Source organism: Zootoca vivipara, chromosome W (assembly GCF_963506605.1).
Source record: "Zootoca vivipara chromosome W, rZooViv1.1, whole genome shotgun sequence".
Classification (NCBI taxonomy): Eukaryota; Metazoa; Chordata; class Lepidosauria; order Squamata; family Lacertidae; genus Zootoca; species Zootoca vivipara.
The window spans coordinates 4,339,522-4,353,357 of NC_083293.1; positions in this window are offsets into that span (position 1 = coordinate 4,339,522).

Genomic DNA, 13,836 nt, shown 5'->3' on the forward strand with positions numbered 1-13,836 from the left:
CTCTCCCCAGGGATGCTTACCTGGTGCCTTCATTATACACCTTTAGGCACCAGTGAAAATATTCCTCTTCAACCAGGCCTTTGACTGACTAAAACATCCTGTATCCTTGTGTTTTTATGTTGTGAACAACTGCCCTGAGAACTAGGGATGAGTTTGATGTATTTTATAAGTTGATTCTGTATTTCGGTTGGAAAGTTTTTGTATTTTGTATTCCTACGTATTGGAAAAATAAATTTTTTAAACGCAATAAAATAAAGTAAAATAAAAAAAGAACTAGGGATGAAATGCAGTATACAAATTTAATAAATAATAATAATAATAATAATGCTGTCACAAAGTAAGCACAAAATACACGCTTTTCTTTTAAAAAGGCCCTTGGCTATACTTGAGATGCTTAAGAGAAACAAAACAGAAAGGGCAGCCCCCCCCCCCCGACACACAATTGTATCACCTGGTGATGGATTCAGAAGTATGCACTTCTTAAAAACTTAGAATCATAGAATCATAGAGTTGGAAGAGACCACAAGGGCCATCCAGTCCAACCCCCTGCCAAGCAGGAAACACCATCAAAGCATTCTTGACATACGCCTGTCAAGCCTCTGCTTAAAGACCTCCAAAGAAGGAGACTCCACCACACTCCTTGGTAGCAAATTCCACTGCCGAACAGCTCTTACTGTCAGGAAGTTCTTCCTCATGTTGAGGTGGAATCTTCTTTCTTGGAGTTTGAATCCATTGCTCCGTATCCGCTTCTCTGGAGCAGCAGAAAACAATCTTTCTCCCTGCTGGAAGAACTATACAGGATACTCCCCACCACCACCACCACTGCTCTTGCACAAGGCTTTGTATCTTTTGGAAACATGTTTTTGGTTCTTCAAACAACCTACAGGCTTTCATGTTTGTGTTCCAGTTCATATTAGAGAGCTGCTCCCCCTCATTGGAACACAAGAGGAATGCTCCGTTCATTACTGTACTAGATAAGCTCTCCCTCCCTACCCACCTCCTGACTGACTGCTTATCTAATTACTACAGTGGTTAAGCAAAAGCAGCTTTTAATTGTGTTTTGCATTCTTTGGTATTAAAAAAAAAGCCCTTATCAATACCAGAGATGTCAGTGCAACCTTGTAACTGAAGATCCCCTTAGCAACCGTTCAAGAAAGGAGGAAGCCTGTGCTATTTTTTCCAGGGCAATATTGATATAGCAGCTGTACACTACTTGCATATCAGTTGAAAACACACTCAACAGGAATCTGGAGGAGAGCAATATAAAATTTTAAATTGCATCTGGCATGCTGCAGAGCGGGGAGCCGAATCTACTGGCAGGAAATAGAAGAGGATGGGGAAAGGACAAGATGTTAAAGGTTTCCCTGTCCTTTTGCAATGTTTTAATTATAAGTCAGGGATTTGTGTTCCAGTCTTCAGTTTTCCCCAACCTTGAGTGGCTTTATGACATGTAATAATAAAATACAACCAGTTAGTAGCCTGAACAGCTGGAGTGGGTGCATAGCCCTGATTTTTAGCCCCAGCTAGTATAGCCGCACTCCCATCAGCCCTGGCATCATCCAGCTGTGCTGGTTGCAATTGATGGGAACCGTAGTCCAAAACATCTGGAGGGCACCTGGCTGGGGAAGGCTGCTTGAAGGCATGCAGGAAACAGACCACTATAAGGCTTCCTTAATCTGAGTGTCTGGAATGTTTTACTTCCTGTAGAAAAACAAAGTTTGCTGACAAGGTCTGTATATTATAATCTGGGGCAACCTCCCCTTGGGTTTAAGTGGCCACAGATACTTTCAATGCCAGGATTCCCTCTTTGATTCAGTCCTGTTACTTTGCTCATTATAGATGCAAGCACTTGAGCAAGGAAGACTGCCTGCTCTCTCCACCCGAGGAGACCTTGCAATCTATATTTGCTCTGCCAAAATAAGTCCAAATGAGCACACGCAAAGAAAATAGTAGCATTGTGTACAACTCACGCCACCAGTTCCCATGGGACTCAAGCCACAGAAGGTTGTGCTGGCAGAAGACCGGTTTCCTCCACTCATAGGTACAAGCTTCTTTAAAAAATAAAAAATGCTGTTACACAGTGTTCTCAATAGTTTAGTACAGAACTATGGCAGAAGAATGACCAACCCAGCTCAGAAGGATGATTGTTCTGATCTTTCCTGATTGCCCATTCACCTCCCAGTTGAACTTTGGTGAGGAAGGACAGCTGCTACTACCGTGTTTCTCCGAAAATAAGATGCTGTATTATATTTATTTTTCCTGAAAAACACACACACTATGGCTTATTTTCAGGGGATGTCTTATTTTTTCCTCCTCCTCATGCTGCGGCCGGCATTGTTGCTGCGCCTATCACTATGTCCTGACAGTAAGAGCTGTTCAACAGTGGAATTTGCTGCCAAGGAGTGTGGTGGAGTCTCCTTCTTTGGAGGTCTTTAAGCAGAGGCTTGACAGCCATATGTCAAGAATGCTTTGATGGTATTTCCTGCTTGGCAGGGGGTTGGACTGGATGGCCCTCGTGGTCTCTTCCAATTCTATGATTCTATGTCTTATTTTCAGGGTATGGCTTATATTTCTTGAAAGCTTAAAAATCCTGCTATGGCTTATTTTATGGCTACGTCTTATTTTCGGAGAAACAGGGTACCGGTACTCCCATCTGAATCTACCTTCTACTGCAGGACTGGGAAACTAGATCCAACCATCGGGGATCGTAGCCTTATCTTCCCTACCCACTCTACAGGCCAGGTTTGACCAGTGAGTGGGCCTGCCCACCTGTCAATCACCTGACATCACAATCACTTGACAACCCTTTCCCCCCCTGCATTAACAATTGTGCTGATCGCCAGGCATTTCTTGCATAACAGGCACAGAGCTATGCAATTCCTGATAATAAACTGGTAGCTGGGGTTTGCGATGCCCTGCCAGCCAGCTAGTTGGTAGTCCCTGCCACGTCTCTTTGACCTGGTCTCTCCGTGGTTTTAAGCTTGTGTATCTGAAGAAGTGTGCATGCACACAAAAGCTCATACCAATGACAAACTTAGTTGGTCTCTAACCTCAGATATGCAGATGACACAACCTTGATGGCAGAAAGTAAGGAGGAATTAAAGAACCTTTTAATGAGGGTGAAAGAGGAGAGCGCAAAATATGGTCTGAAGCTCAACATCCAAAAAACCAAGATCATGGCCACTGGTCCCATCACCTCCTGGCAAATAGAAGGGGAAGAAATGGAGGCAGTGAGAGATTTTACTTTCTTGGGCTCCTTGATCACTGCAGATGGTGACAGCAGTCACGAAATTAAAAGACGCCTGCTTCTTGGGAGAAAAGCAATGACAAACCTAGACAGCATCCTAAAAAGCAGAGACATCACCTTGCCGACAAAGGTCCGTATAGTTAAAGCTATGGTTTACCCAGTAGTGACGTATGGAAGTGAGAGCTGGACCATAAAGAAGGCTGATCGCTGAAGAATTGATGCTTTTGAATTATGGTGCTGGAGGAGACTCTTGAGAGTCCCATGGACTGCAAGAAGATCAAACCTATCCATTCTTCAGGAAATCAGCCCTGAGTGCTCACTGGAAGGACAGATCGTGAAGCTGAGGCTCCAATACTTTGGCCACCTCATGAGAAGAGAAGAATCCTTCGAAAAGACCCTGATGTTGGGAAAGATTGGGGGCACTAGGAGAAGGGGACGACAGAGGATGAGATAAAATAAAAAAATTCCTTCAGTAGCACCTTAAAGACCAACTAAGTTTTTATATTGGTATGAGCTTTCGTGTGCATGCACACTTCTTCAGATACCTTCTAAGTATCTGAAGGTGCTACTTCTAAGGTGCTACTGAAGGAATTTTTTTATTTTACTTCGATCCAGACCAACACGGCTACCTACCTGTAACCAGAGGATGAGATGGTTGGACAGTGTTCTCGAAGCTACGAACATGAGTTTGACCAAACTGCGGGAGGCAGTGGAAGACAGGAGTGCCTGGCGTGCTCTGGTCCATGGGGTCATGAAGAGTCGGACACGACTAAACGACTAAACAACAACAACAACAAATGAACTCTCTTCTTCTTCATGTAGCTCCAGGTGTATATAGGTGTAAAACAAACCATATACCTTAAACACTACAGCTTCCACCATCGGTGGCGCCACAGTCTCAGCAGGAATCGGCCAACCACCTGGACACTGGTACTGGCCCTCGGCGTTCCACCAGGGTCACCAAGCGGCCATCCTACTTACGGGACTATGTTAGTAATTGCATTTGAAACATTGCATTGTAAATACAGTGGAACCTCGGTTTACAAATTTTCGGTTTACGAACGCTGCGCACCCATCTGGAACGGATTAATTCACTTTCAATGGGAAAGTTCGCTTCATTTTATGAATGCTTTAATTTATGAACAGACTTCCGGAACCAATTACACCCATGCTTCGGGTTAAATACGCTTCAGGTTGAGTACTCCGCGGACCCGTCTGGAACGGATTAATCCACTTTCCATTACTTTCAATGGGAAAGATTCTATGATTCTACTTCCTCCCACTCCTTTCAGCACCAGTTCAAGACCTTTTGCTTCCTGAGGCAAAGTACAATGGTTAAAATTTCTTCGTGTTTGGGTTACTGCCTATTGCCCGTCGTTCTGTTAGATTTCATTGCAGGGTGCAGTGATTATAAAATCACTGCAATCAAAAGCAAAAACAAAAGGAGTATATGCTCTCTTACGTTATCAGTATCCCACTGACTCCAGGCTCCATGGATGCATGTGTTGCTGTCGCTCTCCAGCCATAACTTAAAGCTTCGGGCACTGGAGCTGTCAAGGCCTGGGAGTCCACCTCCTCTTCTGACGTGATGTGTCTTGAGGTTGTTCCTTGGGTATCAGTCCAGCAAACCCCTCAAGGGGATCCTCTGCATTGGACTCGTGGTATTCTACCTGTGGGGTATCCAGTTTGTCCTTTGACACCTACATTAAAAAAATAATAATGCTTTTCTGAAATTAACAAGCACTGGCACTGGCCAATATTTCAGCTTTTATGAGTTGCTATGTCCCACATTCAGCCTGAAATCCCAGTGATTACAGCACTAATGTTAAAAGATCGTTTGAGTAAATCTCACGCTTTTAAGCTAGTTTCCTGTAACTTGAACAATTGTTTCTGCTTTTGGAGTGCTACCCTATCAAATACTCCCAGAATCAAGAGGTCTTTTAAACTGCTGTGTGGCAGAATGATGATAATTTAACCACCCACCCCAACAAAGCAACCAGAAAGTGGGAAGTGGAGCTTAGATTCGATTATTTTGCTGACTCAATTAAATACTGGCAACCAAATTTCACGTGTAACCGGTAAGGTGAAGTGGGAGGGTCTGTAACACGATTTATTTGCAACATTTCCCACTAGTAGGATGAATAATCTGCAAGAAATGGCAGGACCAGTAGGGTCAGCACCTGAGTTTCTCGGGGGTCACTACCAGTTATACCAGGCAATTTTATCCCACCTTTCCTCCAAGTAGCTCAGGGTGCCATACATAGTTCTCCCCTTAAGATTTCAACCTGTGGGGCACATCAGGACAAGCACCTCATGGACCACTGTGGATAACAGGATGCTGCTCTGAATAGGCACATGGTATGATCTAGGAGCCGCTTCATGGATCAATGCCTTGTCGTGGCGAAGGGGCTTGAATAACTCCGAGAAGCTATGAGCTATGCCATGCAGGGCCACCCAAGATGGACAGGTCATAGTGGAGAGTTTTGACTAAACGTGATCCACCTGGAGAAGGAACTGGCAAGCCACTCCAGTATCCCAACTCCATGGACAAAGGCAGTGCCAAAGAATGCTCCAACTACCGCACAATTGCGCTCATTTCACACGCTAGCAAGGTTATGCTTAAAATTCTACAAGGCAGGCTTAGGCAGTATGTGGACCGAGAACTCCCAGAAGTGCAAGCTGGATTTCGAAAGGGCTGAGGAACCAGAGACCAAATAGCAAACATGCGCTGGATTATGGAGAAAGCTAGAGAGTTCCAGAAAAACGTCTACTTCTGCTTCATTGACTATGCAAAAGCCTTTGACTGTGTCGACCACAGCAAACTATGGCAGGTTCTTAAAGAAATGGGAGTGCCTGATCACCTCATCTGTCTCCTGAGAAATCTCTGGAGGAGACTCTTGAGAGTCCCATGGACTGCAAGAAGATCAAACCTATCTATTCTTAAGGAAATCAGCCCTGAGTGCTCACTGGAAGGACAGATCGTGAAGCTGAGGCTCCAATACTTTGGCCACCTCATGGGAAGAGAAGACACCCTGGAAAAGACCCTGATGTTGGGGAAAGATGGAGGGCACTAGGAGAAGGGGACGACAGAGGACGAGATGGTTGGACAGTGTTCTCGAAGCTACGAACATGAGTTTGACCAAACTGCGGGAAGCAGTGGGAGACAGGAGTGCCTGGCGTGCTCTGGTCCATGGGGTCACGAAGAGTCGGACACGACTAAACGACTAAACAACAACAACAATGATCTAGGAGGGCCGAGTGGGGCTTTCGTCCAGTACGTTATCCTCTGCTGCGGAAGAGCAAATTTAAAAGCCACATTGTCCCCCCTCCTACAGGCTCTGTATAAATCATATTTGCCATATTCTGCAGAAGTGAAAGACATCAAGTGAAAGGGGAACACACCCACACACGCACATCCACCCACCAGTCCTGCAAAACTGCTAAAAATATTTAGGGGTGGGAAGGAAATGAGGCGAGAAGCAGCCCAGCGAGGACGCAACATGCTCAGTGGGTGTGGAACATTGACTGATAGTCAATGTGGAAGAGGAACAGGACAGGGTATCCTGGAGCACACTCCACACTACAACATTTTGCTGCAGTTCCTTTTTGTATGATTAATATATGGCTATCCTACTTAGTTCTCTGATAAACAATGCTATCCCAAACATGTTGAATATAGATTTTCCCATTACCCTCATATAACCACTGCAGAGGGCAAACACAAAAAAAAATATGGATGTGCCATCTGGAAGCGCTGCGATCCTTTGCTTGCTTTTTGGTGGTGGGAATAGAAAGACTCGCTTTTAGCTACTTTTAGTGTTGCTGAAGAAGTTCAAATATATGAAAGGATGTCATATGGAGGAGGGAGAAAGATTGTTTTCTGCTGCTCCAGAGAAGCGGACACGTTTCCTGCTCGGCAGGGGGTTGGACTGGATGGCCCTTGGGGTCTCTTCCAACTCTATGATTCTATGATTCTATACATTTAAAAATAAAACAATTTTTAAAAGCAGACTTTGGGGCAGGTGGAACACATTTCGAATGCCCAGCATCCCCTGGTAGGGCTAGGGAAGACCTGGTGAGGCACACCTTGTCAGAGTGTCGTCACTATTGAACTAGATGGCTGGTCCAACAGGGAAAGGCAGCTCCCCCCCTCGCCTCCCCCTTAGACTGCGTATACACTGTACCTTTAAAGTACATTCATGTTGTTGTTGTTTAGCCGTTTAGTCGTGTCCGACTCTTTGTGACCCCATGGACCAGAGCACGCCAGGCACTCCTGTCTTGCACTGCCTCCCGCAGTTTGGTCAAACTCATGTTCGTAGCTTCGAGAACACTATCCAACCATCTCGTCCTCTGTCGTCCCCTTCTCCTAGTGCCCTCCATCTTTCCCAACATCAGAGTCTTTTCCAGGGAGTCTTCTCTTCTCATGAGGTGGCCAAAGTATTGGAGCCTCAGCTTCACGATCTGTCCTTCCAGTGAGCACTCAGGGCTAATTTCCTTAAGAATGGATAGGTTTGATCTTCTCGCAGTCCATGGGACTCTCAAGAGTCTCCTCCAGCACCATAATTCAAAAGCATCAATTCTTCGGCGATCAGCCTTCTTTATGGTCTAGCTCTCACTTCCATACATCACTACTGGGAAAACCATAGCTTTAACTATACGGACCTTTGTAGGCAAGGTGATGTCTCTGCTTTTTAAGATGCTGTCTAGGTTTGTCATTGCTTTTCTCCCAAGAAGCAGGCGTCTTTTAATGTTGTGACTGCTGTCACCATCTGCAGTGATCAAGGAGCCCAAGAAAGTAAAATCTCTCACTGCCTCCATCTCATCCCCTTCTATTTGCCAGGAGGTGATGGGACACATATTGCAACTCTGCGAGGGGTAAGGTACAGTGACCATAATTTTTGGAGGGGACATATGTGATTTAGAGGTTTGGCGAGTATTTAGCCTGCTTTGCCTTTGTAGAGCTCAGCAGGGAGGAGGCAGACAAAACTAGAGCTAGTTGGCTAAGCCTGTTTTGGCTCTGGCTCCACTGAGTGCTGAGCTCCCTGCCTTCTGCCCGACCAGTGCTAGTGTGCACCAGCTACCGTTGCTTGAAGGCTACCGATGCAGCAGCCACCTAGAATCATAGAGTTGGAAGAGACCCCAAGGGCCATCCAGTCCAACCCCCTGCCAAGCGGGAAACACCATCAAAGCATTCTTGACAGATGCCTGTCAAGCCTCTGCTTAAAGACCTCCAAAGAAGGAGACTCCACCACACTCCTTGGTAGCAAATTCCACTGCCGAACAGCTCATACTGTCAGGAAGTTCTTCCTCATGTTGAGGTGGAATCTTCTTTCTTGAAGTTTGAATCCATTGCTCCGTGTCCGCTTTTCTGGAGCAGCAGAAAACAATCTTTCTCCCTCCTCTATATGACATCCTTTCATATATGATATGATGTATGTCTAAAAAGTGTGTCGCTAACGGGAAAAGTTTGGAAAGCTCTGACTAAATAACAGCTACAGCTAGAACTATCATTCCTTAGTGCCTTTCAGTTGCCTTTGAGTTGCTTTGCTTAAAAGGCCACACATGCAGCAATTCTGGACAATCTTCATTTCCAAAACAGCAGTGCAGCACCTGTCACTATGAAGAATGCAGAAGTAGGGGTTGAGGAAATAATAATAATAATAATAATAATAATAATAATAATAATAATTTATACCCTGCTCATCTGGCTGAGTTTCCCCAGCCACTCTGGGAGGCTTCCAACAGAACATTAAAATGCAATAATCTACTAAACATTAAAAGCTTCCCTAAATAGGGCCGCCTTCAGATGTATTCTAAGTGTCTTGTAGTTGTTTTTCTCTTTGACATCTGGTGAGAGGGCGTTCCACAGGGTGGGTGCCACTACCGAGAAGGCCCTCTGCCTGGTTCCCTGCAACTTGGCTTCTCGTAGCGAGGGAACCGCCAGAAGGCCCTCGGCGCTGGACCTCAGTGTCTGGGCAGAACGATGGGGGTGGAGACGCTCCTTTGGGTATACTGGACCGAGGCTGTTTAGGGCAGGCATCCCCAAACTGCGGCCCTCCAGATGTTTTGGCCTACAACTCCCATGATCCATAGCTAACAGGACCAGTGGTCGGGGAAGATGGGAATTGTAGTCCAAAACATCTGGAGGGCCGAAGTTTGGGGATGCCTGGTTTAGGGCTTTAAAGGTCAGCACCAACACTTTGAATTGTGCTCGGAAACGTACTGGGAGCCAATGTAGGTCTTTGAAGATTAGTTGCAGTTTCCGGGTCACCTTCAAAGGTAGCCCCACATAGAACACATTGCAGTAGTCCAAACAGGAGATATCTAGAGCATGCACCACTCTGGCAAAACAACCTCAATTATCTTAATAAAAAAATTCCTTCAGTAGCACCTTAAAGACCAACTAAGTTTATATTTTGGTATGAGCTTTCGTGTGCATGCACACTTCTTCAGATACACCTGAAGAAGTATCTGAAGAAGTGTGCATGCACACGAAAGCTCATACCAAAATATAAACTTAGTTGGTCTTTAAGGTGCTACTGAAGGAATTTTTTTATTTTGCTTCGACTCAGACCAACACGGCTACCTACCTGTAACCTCAATTATCTTAGTTTAAATACTGGCATATCAACATTTGCTGATGGCGCACCTTGTCCATTACAAATGGTTTCGCTGTGACAATACTGTACGGCAATGTTACACAAAGTCTGGACTCCTCTGAACCCACCCATGCAGGAATAGGGACCATATTCTGAAATCCAGGCATGCTAGTTTGGAGAAAACGGTTCCCACCTTTTATTTGCTCCCCACTTCCAAATTAATCATTATTGATAATTTTAACTTTTAAGGAATGTTTGAACTTCCTAGCGCCATCTATTTTTTTCATCAGGTTAAACAAGGCTTCCTCAACCTTGGCCCTCCAGATGTTTTTGGCCTACAACTCCCATGATCCCTAGCTAGCAGGTCCAGTGGTCAGGGATGATGGGAATTGTAGTCTCAAAACATCTGGAGGGCCAAGGTCGAGGAAGCCTGGTTAGACCAACCCTTGCTGGCTGGGTGACATCCACCTGCTTTAGAATCATAGAATCCTAGAGTTGGAAGAGACCCCAAGGGCCATCCAGTCCAACCCCCTGCCGAGCAGGAAACACCATCAAAGCATTCTTGACATATGCCTGTCAAGCCTCTGCTTAAAGACCTCCAAAGAAGGAGACTCCACCACACTCCTCGGTGGCAAATTCCACTGCCGAACAGCTCTTACTGTCAGGAAGTTCTTCCTAATGTTGAGGTGGAATCTTCTTTCTTGAAGTTTGAATCCATTGCTCCGTGTCCGCTTCTCTGGAGCAGCAGAAAACAACCTTTCTCCCTCCTCCATATGACATCCTTTCATATATTTGAACATGGCTATCATATCACCCCTTCACCTTCTCTTCTCCAGGCTAAACATACCCAGCTCCCTAAGCCGTTCCTCATAAGGCATCGTTTCCAGGCCTTTTGACCATTTTGGTTATACTGGGACAAATCTCTCCACACACACAGAGAATCAATGAATTGTAGAGTTGGAAGGGACCACAAGGGCCATCTAGTCTGTACACACACACACACACACACACACACACACACACACACACACACAGGGCAATGCAGGCATTACAACCAACCAATCCCTGACATCTAGCCCCCCAACCTGTTTAAAAACCTCCCAAAGGAGAGTTCACCATCTCCTAAGGTGGTACATTCCACTTTCAAATAGCTCCCACTGTCAGAAAGAACATCCTATGGTTTAATGGGAATCTCCTTTCTTGCCCTCTGCAGCAGCAGCAGAAAACAAGTCTGCTCGCTCTTCCAGGGGGCAGTCCTTCAGATATTTGAAGATCACCTCTCAAGTCTCCTTTTCTCCAGGCGAAACATAACCAATTCCCTCAACTGTTTCTCATCAGACCCTTGCGGATTCTGAAATGTGTTTTGAGAATGCTGCTGGCAAGACAGCATTATCAGGTACCAGTTACTTAGAATATAATTGGGCGGCAATTGCTTTCAAAGCCCAACTGAAAATGCCGATTATAAAGCTCTAAAGGCTTGAGAAAATAGTGTGCCTACCAATTAAAATCTACAAAGGTTTAAGAACATAAATCAGAAGAGCTGGATGAGGCCAATGGCCATCTAGCCCAGCATCCTGCTCTGAGGGGCTGGAAAACAGCAAGCAGGATCCGAGCGCAAGAGCAGCCCCTTCCCCTCCCAGCGACTGTTTTTCAGAAGCGCCGCAGCCTCCTAACCCTTATTTGATAGCGATAAGCACAGACCAGTTAACACTGACATGAGAAATAGCTTTCTTCACGGTACCACCTAGGCCTCAGCACCGCCTTCCACTCCACATTGCACAGTGACGGCATTCTTATTTATTTTTTGCACTCCCCACTACAAGGTCGCTGATACAGCTTCCCATTTTGGTTTTTGAATGCTATACTTTGCTGCCTACCTCTATTTTTCTTTTCTTTAAGGTAGTCGGTGTTCTCCTGGTCCCAAGACTAGAGACACGGAACCCACACACACACACACCCAGTTGTTACTGGATTCCAGCTCCCATTACCTTGGAGTGCTTGTACAAATGAGAGTCCGCCAGGTTTCTCACCCTTGGCCTATAGCTTGTGCATACAGGAGTTACTGAATTATTGTTGTTTAGTCGTTTAGTCGTGTCCGACTCTTCATGACCCCATGGACCAGAGCACGCCAGGCACTCCTGTCTTGCACTGCCTCCCGCAGTTTGGTCAAACTCATGTTCATAGCTTTGAGAACACTGTCCAACCATCTCGTCCTCTGTCGTCCCCTTCTCCTTGTGCCCTCCATCTTTCCCAATCCTCCAGCACCAGAATTCAAAAGCATCAATTCTTCGGCGATCAGCCTTCTTTATGGTCCAGCTCTCACTTCCATACATCACTACTGGGAAAACCATAGCTTTAACTATACAGACCTTTGTAGGCAAGGTAATATCTATGCTTTTTAAGATGCATTGCTTTTCTCCCAAGAAGCAGGCGTCTTTTAATTTCGTGACTGCTGTCACCATCTGCAGTGATCAAGGAGCCCAAGAAAGTAAAATCTCTCACTGCCTCCATTTCTTCCCCTTCTATTTGCCAGGAGGTGATGGGACCAGTGGCCATGATCTTGGTTTTTTTGATGTTGAGCTTCAGACCATATTTTGCGCTCCTTCATGGATCAATGCCTTGTCGTGGCGAAGGGGCCTGAATAACTCAGAGAAGCTATGAGCTATGCCATGCAGGGCCACCCAAGATGGACAGGTCATAGTGGAGAGTTTTGACTAAACGTGATCCACCTGGAGAAGGAATTGGCAAGCCACTCCAGTATCCCTGCCAAGAAAACTCCAGGGACAAAGACAACAGGCATATACTGAATTATAGACGTAAATAAAATTTATGCAATGACAGCGGCCTATTTCACCCCATATAACATTGTGTGCAATTAAGTTAGATGCAATTAAGTTAGATGCTCTGTTTTTAAAAGCTAAACTGTGTGGCAATGTGGCATGCTTGTTAAAGGAGGCAGCAGAGAGAGAAAGCTGTACCCCAAGGGGTAGTTACAACATACAGGCAGCCCTAAAGCCACACATACTTTTAATGAAACGGATCTGCTTTTTTGGATAAGAGAGAAAGCAAACTCTGCTCAAGAACATCTAAATATTAACCTTATCACCGCCACCCTTGGGGTGGTGCTGTGTGAATATACTCTCTGTATTCCCATAAAGCTGTATTCTCAGATATGCAGATGCCACAACCTTGATGGCAGAAAGTGAGGAGGAATTAAAGAACCTTTTAATGAGGGTGAAAGAGGAGAGCACAACATATGGTCTGAAGCTCAACATCAAAAAAACCAAGATCATGGCCACTGGTCCCATCACCTCCTGGCAAATAGAAGGGGAAGAAATGGAGGCAGTGAGAGATTTTACTTTCTTCGGCTCCTTGATCACTGCAGATGGTGACAGCAGTCACGAAATTAAAAGGCGCCTGCTTCTTGGGAGAAAAGCAATGACAAACCTAGACAGCATCTTAAAAAGCAGAGACATCACCTTGCCGACAAAGGTCCGTATAGTTAAAGCTATGGTTTTCCCAGTCGTGATGTATGGAAGTGAGAGCTGGACCATAAAGAAGGCTGATCGCCGAAGAATTGATGCTTTTGAATTCTGGTGCTGGAGGAGACTCTTGAGAGTCCCATGGACTGCAAGAAGATCAAACCTATCCATTCTGAAGGAAATCAGCCCTGAGTGCTCACTGGAAGGACAGATCGTGAAGCTGAGGCTCCAATACTTTGGCCACCTCATGAGAAGAGAAGAATCCTTGGAAAAGACCCTGATGTTGGGAAAGATTGAGGGCACTAGGAGAAGGGGACGACAGAGGACGAGATGGTTGGACAGTGTTCTCGAAGCTACGAACATGAGTTTGACCAAACTGCGGGAGGCAGTGGAAGACAGGAGTGCCTGGCGTACTATGGTCCATGGGGTCACGAAGAGTCGGACACGACTAAACGACTAAACAACAACAACACAGGAACACACACACACACACCACTCATGCTTTTGA